This window comes from Lepidochelys olivacea (assembly GCF_965140295.1).
Source record: "Lepidochelys olivacea isolate rLepOli2 genome assembly, chromosome: 1".
NCBI classification, from domain to species: domain Eukaryota; kingdom Metazoa; phylum Chordata; order Testudines; family Cheloniidae; genus Lepidochelys; species Lepidochelys olivacea.
Genome location: NC_140411.1, coordinates 231,483,713 through 231,504,872, shown reverse-complemented (window position 1 = coordinate 231,504,872; position 21,160 = coordinate 231,483,713). Strand labels below are relative to the sequence as shown.

General features: G+C 42.0%; 1 protein-coding gene across 3 annotated transcripts in view; it reads right to left on the bottom strand.

Moving 5' to 3' along the window:
* The window catches only part of A4GALT (alpha 1,4-galactosyltransferase (P1PK blood group)), a 66,133-nt gene extending 45,368 nt beyond the window's left edge, over positions 1 to 20,765 (bottom strand). For 2 of the 3 annotated variants that reach the window (XR_014714025.1, XM_084647365.1), the window contains exon 1: positions 20,624 to 20,765. The gene's annotated coding sequence lies outside the window, so the exon portion shown is untranslated. Of the gene's footprint in view, positions 1 to 6,762; positions 6,797 to 20,623 lie in introns of all 3 variants that reach the window. The other variant, XM_084647366.1, reaches the window with a different exon arrangement.
* Between the last annotated feature and the right edge of the window lie 395 nt (positions 20,766 to 21,160).

Genomic DNA, 21,160 nt, shown 5'->3' with positions numbered 1-21,160 from the left:
TTCCTATTTGTAAAATCTGAAGATATGCTGGAAAGGAAAGATGGTCTAACAGGAGGACGACACTCATTTCAGATTTAGGACACCTGCATGTAATACCCTGCTCCATCACAGGCTCTCTTTGTGACTTAAGCCCAGCTCCTCAAAAGGTATTTAATACCTGTGAGGATCTGAGCCTTAGTCTCTCTGTGGCTCAGTTTCCCATCCACGAAAATGGGATAGTACTTCCCTACCTGACAGATGTGTTGTGAGGATAAATATTTGAAAGATTGTGTGTCACTGACACTAATGAGAGCCATGTAAGTACCACACAGACGGACAGTCTGGCCTATGGGCTTATAGGTCTCAGTATTTTAGTATTCTTGGCCATAGCCACCGGCACCAACTTTTATTTTTCACCCAGGGGGTGCTCTGCCCCCACTCTGCTCCCTCCCCGGAGGCCCTGTCCTCGTTTCACCTCTTCCTGCCCCACTATGCCCTCTCCTGGAGGCCCCTGCCTGCCCACAGCTTGCTGCTCTCTGCCCTCTCCAACCCCCTCCCCCAGCCACTAAACAGCTGATTGGCAGGGCCCTGCCCAACAGTTGTGGCTGGTGGGTGCTGAGCACCCACTATTTTTTTTCCCCGGAGCACCCATGGAGTCAGCACCTATTGCCATAGAAAATCAATTTTCCCCCCACCTTTTGTGCTTTTCTATCTCGCAAAATAAGTTTAATGTAATTCAGAATTCCATTACACTGTATGTGATTTTATTTAAACATGGCATTGTGGGCGAGATAAGGGATAATAATGCTGTTGTGAGAATCCACCAGAAGGGAGGAATTTTATTCACACATGGTGAAATTCACCCTGTGAAGAGATGCAGCATATGGCCTGTTGCACCACTTAAATATTACTCAGTGTAAGGCTTGAGTGGTGCACAGGCCTTGTTTAGGTTCTGCACAGAGGTAAGCTTCATCCTAAAATAAAAACAAAATACAAATCCTAGGGCCTGATACAAGCACACTGACGTTGATGGAAAGACTTCAGCGTACTTCAGACCACAGCCCCAACCCTAAAAAAAAAAAAAACCCACATAGAATGATTCTGCCATAAACACACAGCTTCTCATGACAAAGCTGTCCTGTGACTAGCATGTCAAGTTACATGTCTCCATACTACCCACCAAATTATATAAAAACATTGAAATGACCTTATTTATAAATGTCATTTCATGAGTTCCAATCATGCTCCAAAATGTTTAACATTTAAAAATATGGCTTTGTGAAGGCAACATTTAGAGTAGTTACCGAAACCCACCCCTAGAATCAGATTGACTATTGGCATGTTCTATATGGTGAACAGGAAAGTCTCATGTCATAACTAAAGTAACTGCCAAGATTAAGTAGATTAATGAATAGTGCTGCTCAGTCTCAATCCTGAATTGAGCTGTACAAACTCAAATTGATTAAAGAAAGCACACTGGCTGGTATAGTATAATATAACTTTCTCCAGAGATTAAAACCACATTGCTGTTTGATAAATTGGTGACTACAGCTGCATAGTAATAAATATAAATTGCATATCTGTAGCACCTGTAATCTGGGATCTCAAAGGGCCTTATAAATACTAAAAGCCAGATTCTGATACTCTGATTAATGGAATGAAAACTTGGCTCCACTGAAGGAGTGGCAAAATTCTCATTGACTTCTATAGGGCCAGGATTTCACTCATAGTGAATAGTACCTTGCTCCAAAAATAGGCCTATTTAAGTCAGTGGGACTACTCATGCATAACTGCTCATCAGTAATCACATTCTCACACTAATTAATTAGGCCTCAAATACTCCTGTGAGAGAGAGAGAGAGAGAGAATTTATAACTGTTGTATAGGTGGGAAAATGTCCTGAGAAGTTAAAAGTCTAGGTCAGTGGTCCTCATGACTGCCAGCAGTGACCAGGCTGAGGGGCCTGAATCCCACACCTCTGTTATTTCATGAGCATAAAGTAATTACTGACAGGTGGACTTAAATAAACTCACCAGCAGACCCTTAACCTTCTACATTCACGTAGAAACTAAAACCATAGGCACTGTGCTGTGCATGAACCCCCAACAGGATAGTAAACGACTTCAGAGATGAAAATCTTCATCCATTGCTTCCCTACAGAGGTTGTACCAGTGACTCTCTACACATGTCCACTGGCTTGTAGCTCACCTTACCCAAACAATATGAGGAGTTTGAGGCTTTTTCCGCATAGAGGGATACAGAAGGGTTAAAATGTCAACTTGACCCATTCAGTGTCCTAGAAGAACATGTGACACTCTACCTTCTGAGCGACACTGCTTTGATTTCCTGCTCTAGGAACCGTCAGAGTAGCAGCCTCCCTATGCTTGCCTCACTGAAGAAGTGAAGCGCAGGACTGGGAATTCACATGTTATTTACAAAAAACAATTAATATTTATTTAATAATAAATCCTAGTAAGATTTTATTCTAATAGGCCTTCCACTTTCTAGACAGCAAGTCTGTCTAAAATGTGATGATGCCCACACTATCAATAGCATCTCTTTACCTCCCAGAACTCTTTACAGTACAAAATTTGGTTTCTGGCCATGCTTTCCAGGGGCCCCAATGAAATAATCAGAGGCAAACTTCTCATTGACTTCAAGAGAAACAGGATCAGGATCTATACATCTGTACTGCTTTCTTTTACCCGTCAGTGAGCACACAGAATCATAGAATATCAGGGTTGGAAGGGACCTCAGGAGGTCATCTGGTTCAACCCCCTGCTCAAAGCAGGACCGATCCCCAACTAAATCATCCCAGCCAGGGCTTTGTCAAGCCTGACCTTAAAAACTTCTAAGGAAGGAGATTCCACCACCTCCATAGGTAACACATTCCAGTGTTTCACCACCCTCCTAGTGAAAAAGTTTTTCCTAATATCCAACCTAAATCTCCCCCACTGCAACTTGAGACCATTACTCCTTGTTCTGTCATCTGCTACCACTGAGAACAGTCTAGAGCCATCCTCTTTGGAACCCCCTTTCAGGTAGTTGAAAGCAGCTATCAAATTCCCCCCCCCAATTCTTCTCTTCCGTAGACTAAACATCCCCAGTTCCCTCAGCCTCTCCTCACAAGTCATGTGTTCCAGTCCCCTAATCATTTTTGTTGCCCTCTGCTGGACTCTTTCCAATTTTTCCACATCCTTCGTGTAGTGTGGGGCCCAAAACAGACACAGTACTTCAGATGAGGCCTCACCAGTGTCGAATCTAATCACGTCCCTTGTTTTGCGAGTTGCGTTTTTAAATCTAGCCTATTTTCTTCATTTATACATAGTAAATATTCTCCTTTCCTCCTCCCACGGTCATACACTCTGTTCCTTTAGTACATCTTTATTCATCTTCATTCTCATTAGATTACTGTCCTCCTCTGTATTCTTCCAATTCCCAGTCTAAAGTCTATTTTTAGTTTCCCTGTTATTTTAGAGTTGTCTTTGGTAATGCTCAGCACTGCAGCACTCAAACCACCATTAGCAAGGTTACAACCTTTCCTTATGGATTTAAAAAAACATTATGAAATGCAGTCTTCCTTCACAGATCAAAAGGCGATTTAAATGTATACAGTGTCTGCTATCCAAAACACAGACACTGCTATAACCACCTTCTTATTTGCTATTCCTTCTTGAAATGCTAGCAAAAGACTGCAAACCAGTATCACTGACAACTAATTCATTACACAGCAAAAGAAAAATGTTTGTCTGGGTGTTTCTTGACTTTCATTGTGAAAAAGCATCATTGCTATCCACCACTGAGAGAAGTTCTATGGCATGTTATGCAATATGCATTATTGCAGACTAGAGGACCATAGTGGTCCCATCTGGTATTAAAATCTATTACTTACTATCACAGTAAAGAGACCACTTTGAAATAATGTATGTGTACCTGGGGCATTTTGTATAACCATAGCATACACGAATATATGAAAAGATGAACACACACATACACCCCCTAGGATACAGCTTTATTTAGTTCAGACACTTTATAGCCACTTCTTTTACTTTACCATGGAACACCATTAATCTAGTGGTTAGATCAGGGGACCGTGACCCATAGCTTCTGAGTTCTTTATATGGCTCTGTCACTTATTCCCTGTGTGAACTGGAGCAAATCATAATCTCGCTGTAAAATGGGTATAACGCTTAACCCTTCCATAGGGATGTTCAGTGACTTAAACACTTTGAGGTGCTATAGAAGTGCAAAATATTATTATTGAGAGACTGAGTTGCAGTGGACAATAGAGATGGCCAGAGAAAGCTGAATTTTGGCTCTGAAAAACTTCAGCTAAGATTTGCTTCCTGAAGCACTACTGTGATACAAGTAATTATACAACTGCAAACCAGTGAAATTCCAAAGGGAATGGACCTGGTCAGGATTGGAAAAAGTGTTTCCATTTTGACCCATCTAATATTAAATTACCAGAAAGGTGCTCACCTATATTAAAGAACCACCAACTTCGTTTAGTAGGTTTGATCCTAATGACCTGCTCTTGGCCAAGATCAGAGACAACTTATCTTAACTCATCCTTCTCAATCTATCTGCTGCCATAGGCACCGTTGATTTCTCTGTCATTCCATGGCTCCAAATTCTCCTCTCACCTCTTCTGTGACTCCTTTCCTTTCAAAGTTTCTGTCACTGTCCCTCATGGCTCTGTACTTGGTCCTTTCTTCTCCTCTAACTCTTTATGTCTTATTTCTGAGTGATCTCATCCATTCACATGGCTTCATATCATCTCTGCTTAGGAATCTCATGTTCTCCTTTTTACATCAAGTTCTTTCTTGCAGTCCTGCCATGCCTCTCAGACTACTGTCTTTCCAACATCGCATCTGGACTGTTCTGTCTCCACTGTTTGCTACAGACTTCTAAATCACACTAGAGAAAAGGATGACCGGCTCCTTAAGCAGTTATCTACAATGTGTCCAGAAAAAAAGCTGCATTATCTTAGGGTACATCAGTCTGATTAACATATGGTAGAGGTATGCAGTGTTGTTGTAGCCATGATGGTATCAGACTATTAGAGTGACAAGGTGGGTGAGATAATATATTTTATTGGACCAACTTCTGTTGGTGAGAGAGACAAGCTTTCAAGCTGACACAGACAGAGCTCTTCTTCAGGTTGCATCTTACACAGAGCTCTTTTTATGGTTGCATGCTGTCAGTACTTAAAACGTCCTCAGAATTTCTAAATAGTTCAGATGACAATATCTTAACGCAAAAAGCACTGTATCCACCATGGGGGAAAATCTTTATTAGACCTCATCTTGACAGATAAAGAGGAACTGATCACAGAACTAAAAGTTAGTGGTGGCTTATGTACAAGTGGTCATGACTTGATCATATATATGATGTGCAAACAGAATCAAGTACAAATCTCTAACATATATATGGTGCTTTAAAAGTGAGCCAGATCAGTTGGGGGAGAGAATTTAAACAGTAAAATGTGAAGAATAATTGGGAACTATTTAAGAACATTTTACTAGATGCCCAAGAAGCCACAATTCCACAATCAAGAAAGCTGTACTGGTTTTAAAAAAAAAAAAAACACCTGCCTTAGAGTGGAAGTGAAAGTAACATAAGAAATATCTATCTCAAATTAAAGAAAAGAATATAAATCAGAAACTAGGAATTGCAGAAAACTGATAAGGGAACCAAAAGGACACAAGGATAAATCTATGGCTAGCAGAGTTAAGGACAATAAGGAGGAGTTTAAGTATATTAGGAACAAAAATAATCCTAAAAATGGTATGGGTCTATTACAAAATGGAAATGGTGGAATCATCAATAATAATGCAGAAAAGGCAGAAGTGTTCAATACATATTTCTGTTCTGTATGGGGGTGGGGGGGGAACAAAACACATATGACGTAGTCACAGCATATGATCAAACAATTTCCCTTCCAGGCACATATTAAACAGTAGCTACAAAAGTTAGACGTTTTAAAATCAGCAGGTATGGATAACTTTCATCCAAGACTTTTAAAAGAGGTGGCTGAAGAGATCTCTGGGCAATTAATACAGATTTTCAATAAATCTTGGAACAAGTTGGGAGAAGTTCCAGAAGACTGGAAGAAAGCTAATGTTGTGCAAATATGTTAAAAGGGTAAATGGGACAACCCCAAGTAATTATAGGCCTGTCACCCTGATATGAATCCCAGGCAAAATAATGGAACAGCTGATGAGTAACTCGATTAACAGAGCATTAAAGGAGGAGAATATAATTAATGCCTATGAATACAGGTTTATGGAAAATAGATCCTAACAAACTAATTTGATATTTATTATGTGATTATAAGTTTGGTTGATAAAGGTAATAGAATTGATGTAACACCACTGTGTAAGGTGTCTGAGTTGGTACCCCAAGGACATTTTGATTAAAACTAGAATACAAAATTAACATGGCACAAATTGAATGGATTAAAATGTAGTTAACTGACAGGTCTCAAACGGTAATTATTAATAAGGAATCATCATTTAATGGGTGTGTTTCTAGTGGAGTCTCCTAGGGATTTGTTCTTGTCCCTAGCTTATTTAATAAACTGGAAGAAAACACAATCATTACTGATCACGCTTGCAGGTGAAATAAAGGTTTGGGAGGGGTAAATAATAAAGAGGACAGGTAATTTATACAGAGTGATCTGAATCACTTAGTAAGCTCGATGTAATCAAACAATATGCTTTTCAACATGGCCACATGCGAAGGCATACATCTAGGGACAAAGAATGTAGGCCATACTTACAGAATGGGGGACTCTATCCTGGGAAGCAGTGACTCTGAGAAAAAAAACAACAAAAAAACAACACTTAGAGATCAAGGGGGATAATCAACTCAACACAAGCTCCCAGCACACTGCTGTGGCCCAAAGGGCTTGTGTGATCCTTCGAAGTATAAACAAAGAAATCATGAGTCACAGCAGAGGAGAAGAGCAGGTTCTATGACCTCTGTATTTTGCACTGGTCTGACTATACTCTGATACGGTGTTAGTTTCTGGTGTCCATAATTCAAGAAGGATGTTCATAAACTGGGGATACAGTGATCTCCAGATTCAGAGAACAATTAAAAGGCTGGAAACATGCTTCATAGTGACAGATTCAAGGAGCTCTGTCTGTTTAGCTTATTGTAGAACAGAAGGTTAAGGAGTGACTTGATTACAGTCTGTAAGTACCTATGTGAGGAAGAAATATTTGATAACAGGCTCTTCATTCTAGCAGATAAAGATATAACAAGACCCAGTGGCTCCAAGTTGAAACTAGACAAGGTCATACTAGAAATAAGGTGTAAATTTTTAACAGTAATTAACCATTGGAACAACTTACCAAAGGTTGTGGAATTTTTAAAAACAAGATTGGATGCTTTGCTAAAAGATATGCTCTACTTCAACAGGAATTAATTCAGGGAAATCCTGTGGCCTGGCTATACAGGAGGTCAGACTAAATGATCACAGTGGTCTCTTCTCGCTTTATAATCAATGAATCTCAAACAACACAGCAAAATTTAAGCTTCCATCTTTCCTTCTAAACCCTCTCTCCTCTTCCTTCTTTCTTCCCTGCTGTTGAGATCATCACCTCCCCGATCACCCAAGTCTCTCATAAGTCTGTTATATCTGACTCATCCCTCTCTTTCTCCATTCACATTCAGGCTATTGCCAAATCCTTTTGGTTCTTTCTCCACAATAGGTCAGCTGTCACTTTTCCCATTGATATAGCTAATAGTCATCTCCCTCTTTTACTTGTGCAACTTACTCCTTGCTGGCCTCCGATTCCCATCTCACTCTCATCCAATTTAAGCAAAAAGAATGTGACTAAAATCATCTCACCCCCATAAAACAGATCGAAAGCATTTAAAGAAAGGAGTGAGGCAGTGACTTTCTCTCCTTCCCCTACACATCAAGCTCAAGCCTCTTGTCCTAGAGGACTCTGTGTAACTCCATCCTTACCTACCTCTCTCCTTGCCTTTCTTCCTACTCTCTTCACACCATACAAGCCTCCTATCTGCCTGCTTCCTTTTTCTCCATCACCTACTTATATTTGGGATTTTGTCCACAGTGCCCCATGGCTTGGAACTTCCTAGTGCATTGGGTGACCACCCTTTTTCATTCAAATTCCTTTTAAAAACTCACTTCTTCAATGACACCCAGCAGGATGAATTCATATTAAAAAGAATTTCTATCCACAGCTCATTAATAACAAGATATAGGGACTAATACTCAACAGTTATCAATGGCATAGCTCCAAGGCTTAATTTGAAAGGGGGAAAATGTCATAGTATTCTTACAGGCTCACTCTACAAGCCAAGGTCAATGACGATGAACTTATCATCGTTGAGCTTCTGAGTTAACACCCCACCTAAATGAATGGGGCAACTTCCAGAGCTAGAGTTTCAGGCTCTCTGCAGACTCAGCCAGACGGTTCTGCATCATTTTATACCAGGTTCATATTCTGAAGGTTTTCTTTACTGCTATTAAAGCTAGATACTTCTGCTTTGTTTTTAAATGAAAACAGAGACTTTGGAGAACAAGATGGTATCCTTAAAAAAAGTGTTGTATTACTGACCTGTCCCAGTTTGAACCCACATAACTGTACTGAAGTCAATAGAACTATGCCAATTTACACCAGCAGAGGATCTGGCCCATAATTAACAGGCCTCCCTATCCTCTGATCATCCAGGACATTGTGTCTGAATTGTTTTCTCTATGTCTTTTTCTGGTTTACACACAGAGTCAAAAACTCTGTCAGCCCTTAAAATGATCATAATCCTACCACCTTAATTGATGTAACTTAATATAAAACTGAATTTATATACAGCATTCTGTAGCTATATTGCGTGAGTTACTGTCACTCAATATGTGACACTTGCAGTCCCCATCTTGTGCTGTCAGAGAAGTCACCATTGTTTTCTGCCCTCATTTTGCATAACTTTCTAGCAGGTCCTTCTCCAAAGATATAATACATCTTCTTAGCTAATTCTGACAAATTGGGATGAACTAAGTAAAATAGCTGCCTCATGTTTTCTTGGACACTGAAGAATGTCTCCTCTGGTTTCTTTACAGACCTTCTCTGAATTTCCAGCCTCAGCTCAAGGACTATTATTTCAAGTAAAAAAGAATCATTTTTGATCTTAGGAATCATTCCCTGTCTAATAGAACTGATCAATAAATAATGAAAATTGTTCAAAAATGTTCAAGAAAATATTTTGTTGCAACAATGAAACATTTCTACCAGCTCTCCTGTCTATTATATCCTTAAGACTACAATAAAGATCTTGTGATCCGTTACCGATGTCTTTGTGCACATGGATCTGGTGACAGTATAAAAGTGCTTCCTCCTTCATACTGCTATCCAGGAACTGTGTCAGTGTATTATAAGTCCTGAGCATCTCCTTCCACCTATGTTACAAATCCCAACATGTGAATGTTTTCTTAGTCCTAATTTGATCGTCCAACATTTTAGGATGCCTTTCCATGCACTGGATAGTCTTAATGACACACAGAGGTGGTTTTGGTTTTGCTATTCATCCCTGATTTTAAACTCCATAAAGGAAGGGAAAAGGTCTTCTTTTCTGGAGATATGTACCCCACTCTCTCCTCTTCTAAAGTCACTCACGTCAGTCTTTTCTATTTTATGGTATATCTAAAAAGTACACTTTCCATTTTTTTTGCTGAAGGACTGTTCCTAGATGTACTTTATATGTTGTTATTTAATAGTAGTTGAACCAGTTTTGGAGGATTGCAGTTTCAGTTATGAAAAAGAAAAAAAGTCAGATGGAAGTCGGAGGCTTTCCATTGACTTCAGTGGACTTTGGATCAGACCCTAGATTACAAACAGTATTAATAAAAATATCAAATAGTAGGATTGATGCCATGTTTTATTTCATACAAAAGAAAAAATGTAACTTATAAATTACATTTTAATGAGCTTATCAAAAATACCAAATAGTATAGTGTACTTAAAATTTTTTGTTGAGGACACATACAAGTTACATTTTGCAGCATACAAATGATTTATCTTGTTACCATTAGCAAGATTTAAACACTGATGTACATTAAACAACACTTAAAATGTCTCACGCTAAACACAACATTTTTATCGTTATTTAAATTAGAGCTTTCTGTCAAAAAATGCCAATTTCTCAAAACCAAAACTTTTTCAGGAGATGTTGGTTTTGACAAAATTTCCCATTCCCAATTTTTGAAGCTTTTCTTTATAAGCTTTATTTTTATACAAAATAGAAACACAATTAAACAAAACATATATAAATACACACACGATGGAAATAAACAACAAAATTCAGTGTTCATTCTTTGTAAAACTTGGAGGGGAAAAAAAAAAAAAAAACTCTGAACCTGTAGAGGTCGTGCAGAGCATAATTATTACAGTGACTAAATAGATAAATAAAAGTGAGACATAACCTATGAGTATTGGGTACTAGTATATACTAAACTGCAAAAGTATGCAATACTTGTGTGTGTGACCAGACATCCTCATATTTTTTCCTATTAGAGTCAATTTTCTATTAATGCAGTAGTAGAGAGCTCACTAAGCCAGTTTGCGTATGAGAGAGGAATTGCAGATTTCCATTTTCTCAAAATAACTCTTTTGGCCACTAAAATAGTTACTGCAATCCATTTCTTAGTATTCACTGGTAATACCAACTCATCCAGCACCCCTAAAATATAGAGGCTTGGTGAAGGAAAGATAGTAACACAAATTTTTTGAGAGAGCACTTAACTTGGTGTTCCAGAACATTTTTTGGCAGGTATAGAGGATGTGTGAAAGGTTGGCATGTGGCTGTCTGTGTCTCCAACATTCACAGTGTGCTGCCAATCTACCCTTAAACAATCATTCTTGAGTCCAGTAGTGCCTGTTTAATAACTTGTTCTGGAAGAATCACAAGGATAAGGAACTTGAAGTATCTTTCACATTAAACCAGATATCCTCCCAGGTTTCTGTTGCGATAGTAAGGGTACGTTCTTTTTCCTATTTTTCTCGAGACTGACATAGTAATGCAAAGCATTAAACCACTTATAAGTAATTCCTAAAAACTGACTTTTGTTTACATATTTCTTAACATGTTCCTCTAGGGATGAGAGAGTTGAAACAAACCAATTGTCCCCTAGTCTTGCCTGAATCTTTGAGGATAGCCACTGAAAGAAGGAACTGAGAGATAGCGGTAGCTGATATTTGTTACACATGTAATCCAAGGAGGCCAGTCTATCATCCCATATTATATCTTTAATTTTTGCTAATTGTTTTTCTATCCATATTGTCTTAACCGTGAAGTTGATCTTGATCCTGAGGCACAGGTTATCCCATAGTGGTATGAGAAGAGAATGAGTAAGATAGGATGCTGTAATCATCTTAACACATTGCAAGATGCCTGTGTAGATTACTCCTGTAGGAATTCTGTGCAACTGTGCAACGCAGAATTTTGCAGAAATTAATGTGCGTGCAAAATTTCCTTTCCCCCATAGAAATGAGCTGCAGTACTACTGGCAGCCACTAGGGGGCACTGGACCCAGCAGAGCCCAGCTCCCACATAAAAGACACTGCCGGTGGGGGGTGGGAAGGGGACAGAGCTAGGGGGTTCCCGGCAGCTGCAATTCCCTGCACACTGTGAGGTAAGGAGACGGTGCCACGCAGGAAACTCCACACAAGCCAGGGACTGAGCATCGGGATGTTTCTCCCTCTGGATCCCTGTGCTCTGAGGGGTAAGGGAAGGGTGTCTGGGCAAGGGGGGGGGCCGCACCTGGGCTCTGGGGGGGTAGGGGGTTCAGGTGTATTGGCTGGGGGTGTGTGACTGGGCTCTGGTGGGGGCAGGTTATGGGTGTCGGGGGAGGGGGCAGAGAAATAGGAACTGGGTTGTCATAGGGGTTTCTTTAACTCTCTTCTCCTGGGGGGGGGATGTGTGTGTGTCTGTATTGTTACAGACATACTTGCTGACAGGTATTTTGAAATAAATTACCAAAATAATTGAAACTGGCCTGATTATGTAGTATTATTTTAACAAATAAGATTTGCAGAATTTTAAAATATTGTGTGCAGAATTTGTATTTTTTTGGTGCAGAATTCCCCCAGAAGTAGTAGATGCAAAGATTGGATTTTTTCTTAAGGGTATGCATAGCCTCTTAAAATATGCAAAAGAAGAGAGGAAACCAAATGGCATAGCTAAATTGTTTTTTTTTAATCTCCAGGCTAGTATGTATACAAAGCTATTGGAGGGGAAATCTAGATAATATAGGTACAAATCTGGCAACCTCATGCCTCCAGTTGCCCAGGAGTTTTTAAGCGTCTTGTGTGACAAGCAAGGCTTTTTTTTTTTTTAATCCCATATAAATTGGATGATAAACCTATTTATGAGAGCAAAGGAGATAACTTGAAAGGCAATAGACTAATGATACAAGTCATTCTTGGGCAGATATTCATATTGGTTATTTTCTATTCTCCCCAATAAGGACAGAGGAAGGAGATGCCCCCTCTATACATCTTTGAAAATTTCTTTTAATATATAGTCCATATTTATAAAGACAATTTTGGGAAGATTAGGACTAACTTCAACACCTAAAGAGGTAATTTCTTTGCATATTTGCAAGTGAAAATACTGAAACTGAGAAGGATCTGGTCTTTTGGATATATCCATTGCATATGACTTATTCTAGTTAATGCAAAAAATCAGATCTTTTCAAAAATATCAACTATTTTCAATAAAGTTTGGCTTCTTCAACAGCACAAAAAGTCATCAGAATCCAAACTGATTGTTTGATTGACCTAAATAGATTTTTTTTAATTGTTTTTGGTTTGCAAAATTTTGAGATTTTGACTTTGCATCCCAATTCAGGATGGGAAATTTTATTTTATTTTTTTGGTGTGTCAGAAACTTTCCTGGGATGGGAAAACCATTTCTCACCCAACTCTAATTTTAGACTAAATGATGCAAGAAGAATATCAAAATGCAATTTTTAGGCATTAATAAAAACAAATTTCCTATCTTTCTGCCCTACATGGCTTTCTTTTGGATCTGCATTGTGAACAGGTTTAGCTTCTTTTTCACGTCCTCTCTTTTGGGTTCTTTTACTCTTTGGAACCCAAATCGTTTATAACCACATTCTCTATCAGCCTGCTAGGCCAATTTCTGTATCTTTAAAAAAAAAAAAAAAAAAAAAAACACCTCCATCAGCTACCATATGGTAAAGGAAGTTCTCATTTTCACTACTATTCCACACTTCCCGAGTTTTGTTATAGTAACAATAGAAACTGACAAACTGTACAATGCACAATTCCTTTTAAATAAATTTTAGCACCTTCTAAAATAGCAGCTTCATCTTTCTTGAAAGGTTCCTTCCCCACTCTGAACTCTAGGGTACAGATGTGGGGACCTGCATGAAAACCCCCTAAGCTTAGTTTTACCTGCTTAGGTTGAAACTTCCCCAAGGTACAAACTATTTTACCTTTTGCCCTTGGACTTTATTGCTGCCACCACCAAGCGTCTAACAAATATATAACAGAGAAAGAGCCCACTTGGAAACGTCTTTCTCCCCAAAATCCTCCTCAAACCCTACACCCCCTTTCCTGGGGAAGGCTTGATAAAAATCCTCACCAATTTGCATAGGTGAACACAGACCCAAACTCTTGGATCTTAAGAGCAATGAAAAAGCAATCAGGTTCTTAAAAGAAGAATTTTAATTGAAGAATCACCTCTGTAAAATCAGGCTGGTAAATACCTTACAGAGTAATCAGATTCACAACATAGAGAATCCCTCTAGGCAAAACCTTAAGTTACAAAAAGACACAAAAACAGGAATACACATTCCATTCAGCACAACTTATTTTATCAGCCATTTAAACAAAACAGAATCTAACGCATATCTAACTAGATTACTTACTAAGTTCTAAGACTCCATTCCTTTTCTGTGTTATAACCTTGTCTATGTTATGCATTTGATTGTACATGTGAGCAATCTGCAAGAAAAAGATAAATTTGGAGATCTTCACACACTCCCCAACATCATTCAGTATGTGTGCAAGTACATGTTTGACTTTTAAATCAATAGGATTACTCACATGTGTAAAGTTAATCATATGCTCAAGTCTTCACAAGTTATTGTAAGGTTTAACTGATCTACAACAATTCTAACCATGCTTGTTTACTGTTAGAGGTCCCAATCTTGGGACTTTTTACATATATATTTAACTTGACAACATGAGTACACCCATTGTTTTAAAAGTTAACCACAAACATAGGTGTTTGCAGTACTGGAGGGCTTTTAGTATTATAAAATGTGTTCTAAAAAGTAAACTTAATTTCCAACTGCCAAGGTTCTTACACTGGCACCCATAGGATCTCAGTAATTAATTAAGGCCCAGACCTTGCGAAGACTTGTGCTGGTGCTTAACTCTGTACATTGTGAGTTGTCAATAGAACTACTCACAACACATAGTTAAGTACTTACATAAATCTTTGCAGGATCAGGGCTAGACAAATACATGAAAATCCTGCATTTTTAAAAAAAATGAATTGAACTATGATACTCCAAAACCATAACTTTAATGACATCTTTAAAATATTTCAGGAGCTAGCTAACAGTTAAACAACCTTATACTACTTTATTGCAAAATATCATTTGTAACAAGTTCCCCCTCCCCCCCGGGGGTGGGGTGGGAGGGAGAGGAGGAGGAAACTACTTGCTACGTACAGTACCTTAATTAGGCATGGTATAAGAACGGAAGTACCTTCTTTTCTTTCCTCTGCATTTTAAACTACTAACATTTTACATTATCCTGGGGGGTGAAGTTCTTTCACTTCAACCAGTCCTCCTGCATCCCTGTAGAAACAACTCTAACAAGAGATTGACACACTTAGTGGTGTTTGTCCGTTTTTGGGGGGGTGAGATGTTGGGGGGGGCGTTAGTGCATTCATTTTCATTATAGTTGGAGACTGGTTTGGAGAAAAAAATGTGTAAACTTAAGAAACTCAAACCATTATTGTTTACTTTTTCATAAGACAATAATAAAGTACAATTCAGAAGGGCCCTGATCTGTAAAGATTTAAGTAAGGCCATATGTAACTTTACCCATAAGAATATGGCTGTAGTGGAACTGCTCATGTGTTTAAAGTTAAGTCTTTGCAGATTTGGGGCCTTAGTTTTTCCTCATATTTACTTTGTACAAGTATTAATACGTTTTTCCTCTTAATGCTGTAGTTATTGCTGTATAAAATGTCTTTTAAATTTAATTTAATCTGTTTTTTTCCCTTCCTATTCTGATAATTGTATATGGATTATTTTAGAATAAACACAGCATAGGGTAAAATTTAAACAACAACTTTCATAATTGGGGGAAAACATATGTACAGGCCAAGATTGTGAAAAATGGGGCCCTAGTAGCTCCTAAAACCCACAATGGCCTGTCAGGGACCAGAACCAACACCATGCGACATATATGCTCACTTAAAACAGCAAAGTCAATATTCACTATTCAAAATCTATCTGAAGCTATACTCACAGCAAAACAGTCACATAACACAAGCAAATAATTCTAATCAACTACATCGTTGGCAGAAGTTGTGATCTATTCAGTCAACTCAAAATCATCATCAACAAAAGGGGGGAGGAGGGGCTAAATTTAACCAATAAATTATTCACTGAGCAGTTTGCTCAGCTCCAGCAGCTATGCAAAAATAAGTCATGCAAACCTTGGCAAGCAAGGTAATAGGAAGGACTTTCCATATTATGAAATCCAGTAGAGGCTGAATGTTGTACGTCAGTGATTCTCCAGCTTTTCCATTCTGCAGATCTTTTCATAAGGGATAAGGGTCTTAGGCCCCTGCAACCCATCCTGACTGCAGCATTTCCACATTGACCTGCCTCCGAGCACCTCCACCCCTCTGGATCACCAAATGCTCTGCAGCCAGGAGGAAAAGGGGCTGCCTAGCAGTGCAAGGGCCAGAGCTGCCAGGAGCCTAGGGCCAGCCAGACCCAGGTAGTGGGGCCACCTTTACAACACTAGCCCCCCTCTCTGCTGGCGGAGTAGCCCCCGGGGCAGCGGGGGAGGCCAGGGCACAGCCTTCCTGGGAAGGCATGAAACCCTCTGCCATGCACAGCCTCCCAGGCCGAGCCAGGGCACAGCCCACCTGCCCCAGGCGAGGTGCAAGGGGGGAACTGTACCTCTCCCTGTGGCTAGTGGTCCCCTGGTGTCTTCCGTCCCTCCCACAGCCCGGCATGGCAGCTGCACTCTGATTCTACCCGTGCAAGCGAATGGGGCATTGGCCATGCCCCTCCCTCTCGCTTCCCAGCATGGGGCGGAGGCAGCAGGGCCTCAGAGATTGGGAAGGGGCTTGGATGCTCCCAGCACCTTCAGCAGCTGCCCTATTCACAGCGCCCCCAGGCGGGCTGACTTGGATGCTCACCCTGCTCCATCCCCATACACTGGGCAGCCACCAACCCCTGCCAGGAGCCCTCTTTTAACTTTTAGGCGCCCCTAGAATGCCAGTACCCCTAGGCATGTGCCTACTGTGCCTAACTGGAAATCCGGCACCAGGTCCTAGCCGAAACCTCATACAGTCTACAAAGCTGTTTTAGACCACTAGCTCAAGTCTGTCTCCCCCGGGCTGTGTTGAGGTCCATTCCAAGAACCAGAACAAAGGGCTCTACGTAGAGCCTGCAGTCCAACAAACCACACTTCACTTACGTCTACAGTGCAACTGGCAGGCATACCCCGTGCAACTCAGGTAGGCATACGTGCATTAGCTGTGCTCGAGCTAGCATGCTAAAATCAGCAGTGTGGTATGTGTGGTGGCTCAGACCAGCTGCTCAAGTACAACCCTGGCCAAAATCCGAGGTATGTACTTGGAAGGCTAGCCTTAGCCAGTGCAGCCACACTGCTATTTCAGCCTGTTAGCTCGAGCAAGTGTACCTCTACCCGAGCTGGGAAATTACATCTTCCCAGCTGCGGTGTAGTTGTACCCTTTGTGGACATGTGCTGAATGTCAAGATGAAACTGTACTTGTGGCTTAATGAACTGGGCTGTGGCACAGGAGAGGTCAATCTCTGTGTGCCTCTGTAAAATGGGGATGATAATAAATCCCCTTCTCCTATCTTGTATGTGTCTTTTCTATTTAGTTTGCAAGCTGATCAGGACAGGGACTGTCTCCTATTAGGAGTGTGATGCCCAACACAATGGGACCCTGACCTCGGTGAAGGCTTCCAGGCACTGCTGTAATACAAATGATAATGAACACCACAGAGTTTGCTCCCACTATGCTAATTTCTTAAATACACCAGAAAGGGCTCTTACTTTTGCCTTGATTTTTATGACTTCATGCTGTCCAGTCTTACTGTCATTGCTTTTTTGTGCACCTATTGCTTACAGGCATATCTTTGAATGGTAAACCTGAATTTAAAAACATTAAATGGTAATAAGCATTGCTCAATCCAGCCACATCAGCACAATCTCCTGTACCTAGTGAAGATGTTAATCAGTTCCAAACATCTGTTAACTCTTTTACCTACTCAGGGCCTTCGTCCCCCAACTGTACTCACCCAGTTCACTTTTGTGCACCCTCCGTTCAGTCTGAATTGATGGTGTAAAGCACCTCACAAGAGTGGGTATTAAGGGCCCATCCTGCAAACCCTCACTCATGGCAATAATCCTATCTGAGGAAGTGTTGGGGGATCAGGTCCTAACTTTGTGCACGCTCTTTCTCTTTAGATAAAATGAAAGGAGTTTGCTGTGCTCTGTTTAGACCATCAGAATCCATAACAGAGAACACTTCTCTCCACATTTCAATGCCTTTGGTAACTTGCAGTTCTTCACCAATAATTATTTCACTGTATTATCTACAATTTTCACACAAATCAGATGAACCCTCCAGAATTTTCCCTATATCTAGACAGCCCAATTCAAGATTCCTGGAGCATCTAAGACATATTATTGTACCAATACAACATCCACGCACCTGCACATTTTGAGGTGTCTGTACACCCAGGATGAAATCCTGGCTTACTGAAGTCAATGGGAATTTTGCCACTGACTTCAAAGGGGCCAGAATTTCACCACCAATACTGAGCTTATTTCATGTTATTTTAAAGCATTTGTGCCAAATAACCTCAATAGGCTAAACAACCTATTTGCATCATAGGCTCCTCCAAATGAAGACAAAATGACAATCAAAGCCAAATACATGAAGGTTCCATGTTGACAGGCACAATGAGGTCACTCACTGTGTGATAAAATGTAAAGCAGAACCAGCTCACAGAAACACAAAACAAAGGAAAAGGAAAGAGTCTCTCTGTGGTGAAAACAGGGCTTTGGAGCTCCGCTCCAGCTCCAGGCAAAAACCTGCAGCTCCAGTGCTCTAGAGCTGCTCCGCACTCCAGCTCCGGACTCTGCTCCAAAGCCCTGGGTGAAAAGCTCATTCTCTGGGGTATAATTCACTCCTGTGAACAGAGCCTCCACAAAGCCAATACACCATTTAGGGTTGAGATTACCAAAGGAGTTTAAGCACCCAACTCCCACTGAAACTCAGTGAGATTTGTCCAGCTATCTCCTTTAAGTTCCCATGAAAATACCAGCCTTTTGCTCAAAATATGATGCATAAGCATAGTGATGCTGGCTCTCTGCAGTGGGGCGATTCTCTCCTTACAGGCTCAATCGTGCAAACCCTTATCCAAATGGTCCTTGTTACCTCGATGGGAGGATGCACATGTGTATGGATTTGCAGAATCAGACCCTACCCTTATAGAACTTCTCAGAATGCAACAGAGAGAGAGAGACAAAGAAAAACTTCCAGCCAAGGAGAGTTACCACAGCTTCTACTGTCTACACCAAGGAAGGCTTCCTTTTGACTCGCCTGGTAGACCTGGTGCCTACAGACCAGAAGGTCCCCATAATGCACAGTATGAGTATGAAGTAAGTCCAGCCACAGATTGGGCTACTCTGCTTATTGATTATGTCCATGTTAGTGTCTGAGCACCAAATAAAAGACACAGGGGCAGGAGTACGTTACTAACATTTGTGAAATTAAAGGATTTGCTTTCCCTAGACAAGTCAGTTTAAAAACCAAGCAAGAACTGTCTAGAAACAGATGATGTCCTTCAAGCCCAGGGATAGGAAAATGTTTTTATTAGCAGTATGGATTGTTGGGAAAAAACACATTTTTAAGAGTCTGAGCTGGCTGCTATACAAAATTAGATTAACATTCACTGGGATGGGCATAAACCAAAACTTTGGATCCAAATTCCCCTTGGACTATGGATGTTCAAGATCTGGATCTAATTTTGTGGTTTCTGCCCACCTTCATGATTAAATACAAGAATGTTGCCAAAAAGAAAAAGGAGTACTTGTGGCACCTTAGAGACTAACAAATTTATTTGAGCATAAGCTTTCGTGAGCTACAGCCCACTTCATTGGATGCATGCAGTGGAAAATACAGTGGGCAGATTTGTTACAGTGTGTATGGTAACATTGTTTCATGTTCTCTGTGTATATAAGAGTGATGAGGTAAGGTGAGCAGGAGAGCTGGGGGGGGGGGAAAAACCTTTTGTAGTGATAATCAAGGTGGGCCATTTCCAGAATGTTGCCAGTTCTTCCATCAAGTCCTTCTCATTCCTTCCTATACACCCTACTCAGAAAAATTACCTTCAAGTGTCCCTATATAGTCACCTGAATAGTATTGCAGGTACAGTGGCTCACAGGCTAATCACTGGAAACATACATCTCTTCCATGGCCCTTAGGTGCACACTCCTCTGCCCATCCCTTCCTACCCTGTCCTCCCGCCCTCAACCCACTCCCCAGAAATTTCCATCTGTTGCTCCAAAATTCAAGTGCGTTCCAGATGTTGGATCTGTTGCTCCAAAATTCAAGTGCGTTCCAGATACTGCAGACAATGGCCCCACATTCTCACAAAGCAACACTTCATACTGCCGTATTGGAAACACCATTTTGCCCCAACGACCTGTGTGTTGAATGCCGTTTCCCTGACAAAACCCGGCGACGCTGCCTTAAGTTGGCCATTTCTGGGCTCCCCTCTCTTCCTAAAACCCGCCAAGCCACACGTGAGTCTTGGTGGTGCCCATCTTGTGAATGAGCAGGTGCCTGCTCCCCTGTTAGTTACCCCTGAAGCCAAAGAAAGGGGGCGCGCTCATACGGCGCCACTGTGAGCTATTGCAGGATGCGGGGATGCCAGGGCACATCCCCTTCTCCAGCTCCTTCCCCCCGCAGGCGCTACACAGGAGGCTGGGGGGGGAGCGGGGACCGCAGACCCCAGGGATCGGGAAAGAGAACTTCAGCCACACCCCGGGAGCAGGCGGCCCCCGGGGGACGCAGTCCCGGAGCGGCGCCGCTTCTCGCCTCGGGTCCAGTTCCCAGCCTTTGACTTCTCCCCTCGCCGGGCAGGCTCCCTCCGCGGGCGCCCCCCTCGCCCAGCCCCAGCGGCGCAGAGAGGGGAGCCCGCAGCCGGGGGAACCGGGGGCGGGCGGGTGGCTCCTTTTTCTTAACCCGCCCCACCCCATCTTCCTTCAGCCTCAGTGTGTCCCAGGCAGCCCCCTGGTGCCCCTTAGCTGCCCTCGCCTCCCCCGCCCCGCTCGGCGCGGACTGGAAAAACCTACCTTCAGCCACTTCCCCCGCCGCTGACCCACGAGGCCCCTCCCGAGGCGGCCGCTCCCTGCTGGGAGCCGAGCTCTGAGCGCCGGAGGAGAGAGGCGGCGGCTCCCGACAGGAGGACCCACCTCCCCCGCCTCCGGGCGCTTCTTTTTCTTCCTCTTCAACCACTCGGCTTCCCAAGTGCGGCCAGCCCCGCTGCCCACACCCCGGCGCGCTCGCAGCTCCTGCGGCCCCACCTCCCTCCCGGGACCGAGTCCTGCTCGCCAGAAACCACAAAGCTAGCAGCCGCCTGCGGCAGCGGACGCGCTTCTGTGCCCCGCCGGCACCCCGAGGGCGAGCAGCCGCCTTCCCAGCCCCCAGGCCAGTGCTCTCTCGGCTCCCGCGGCCGCAGCCCGGGGATGGCGCGTTAATTGGCAATTAGCTGCCTTTGTTAGTTGCAGGTGGCAAGGGCAAACGTTGTCCCCTCCTCTAACGCTTACTGCCTCCTTCCTGGGGGGAAAGGCCTACAGGGGAAAGGTAGGCAGCAGGCAGATCAAGGGCCA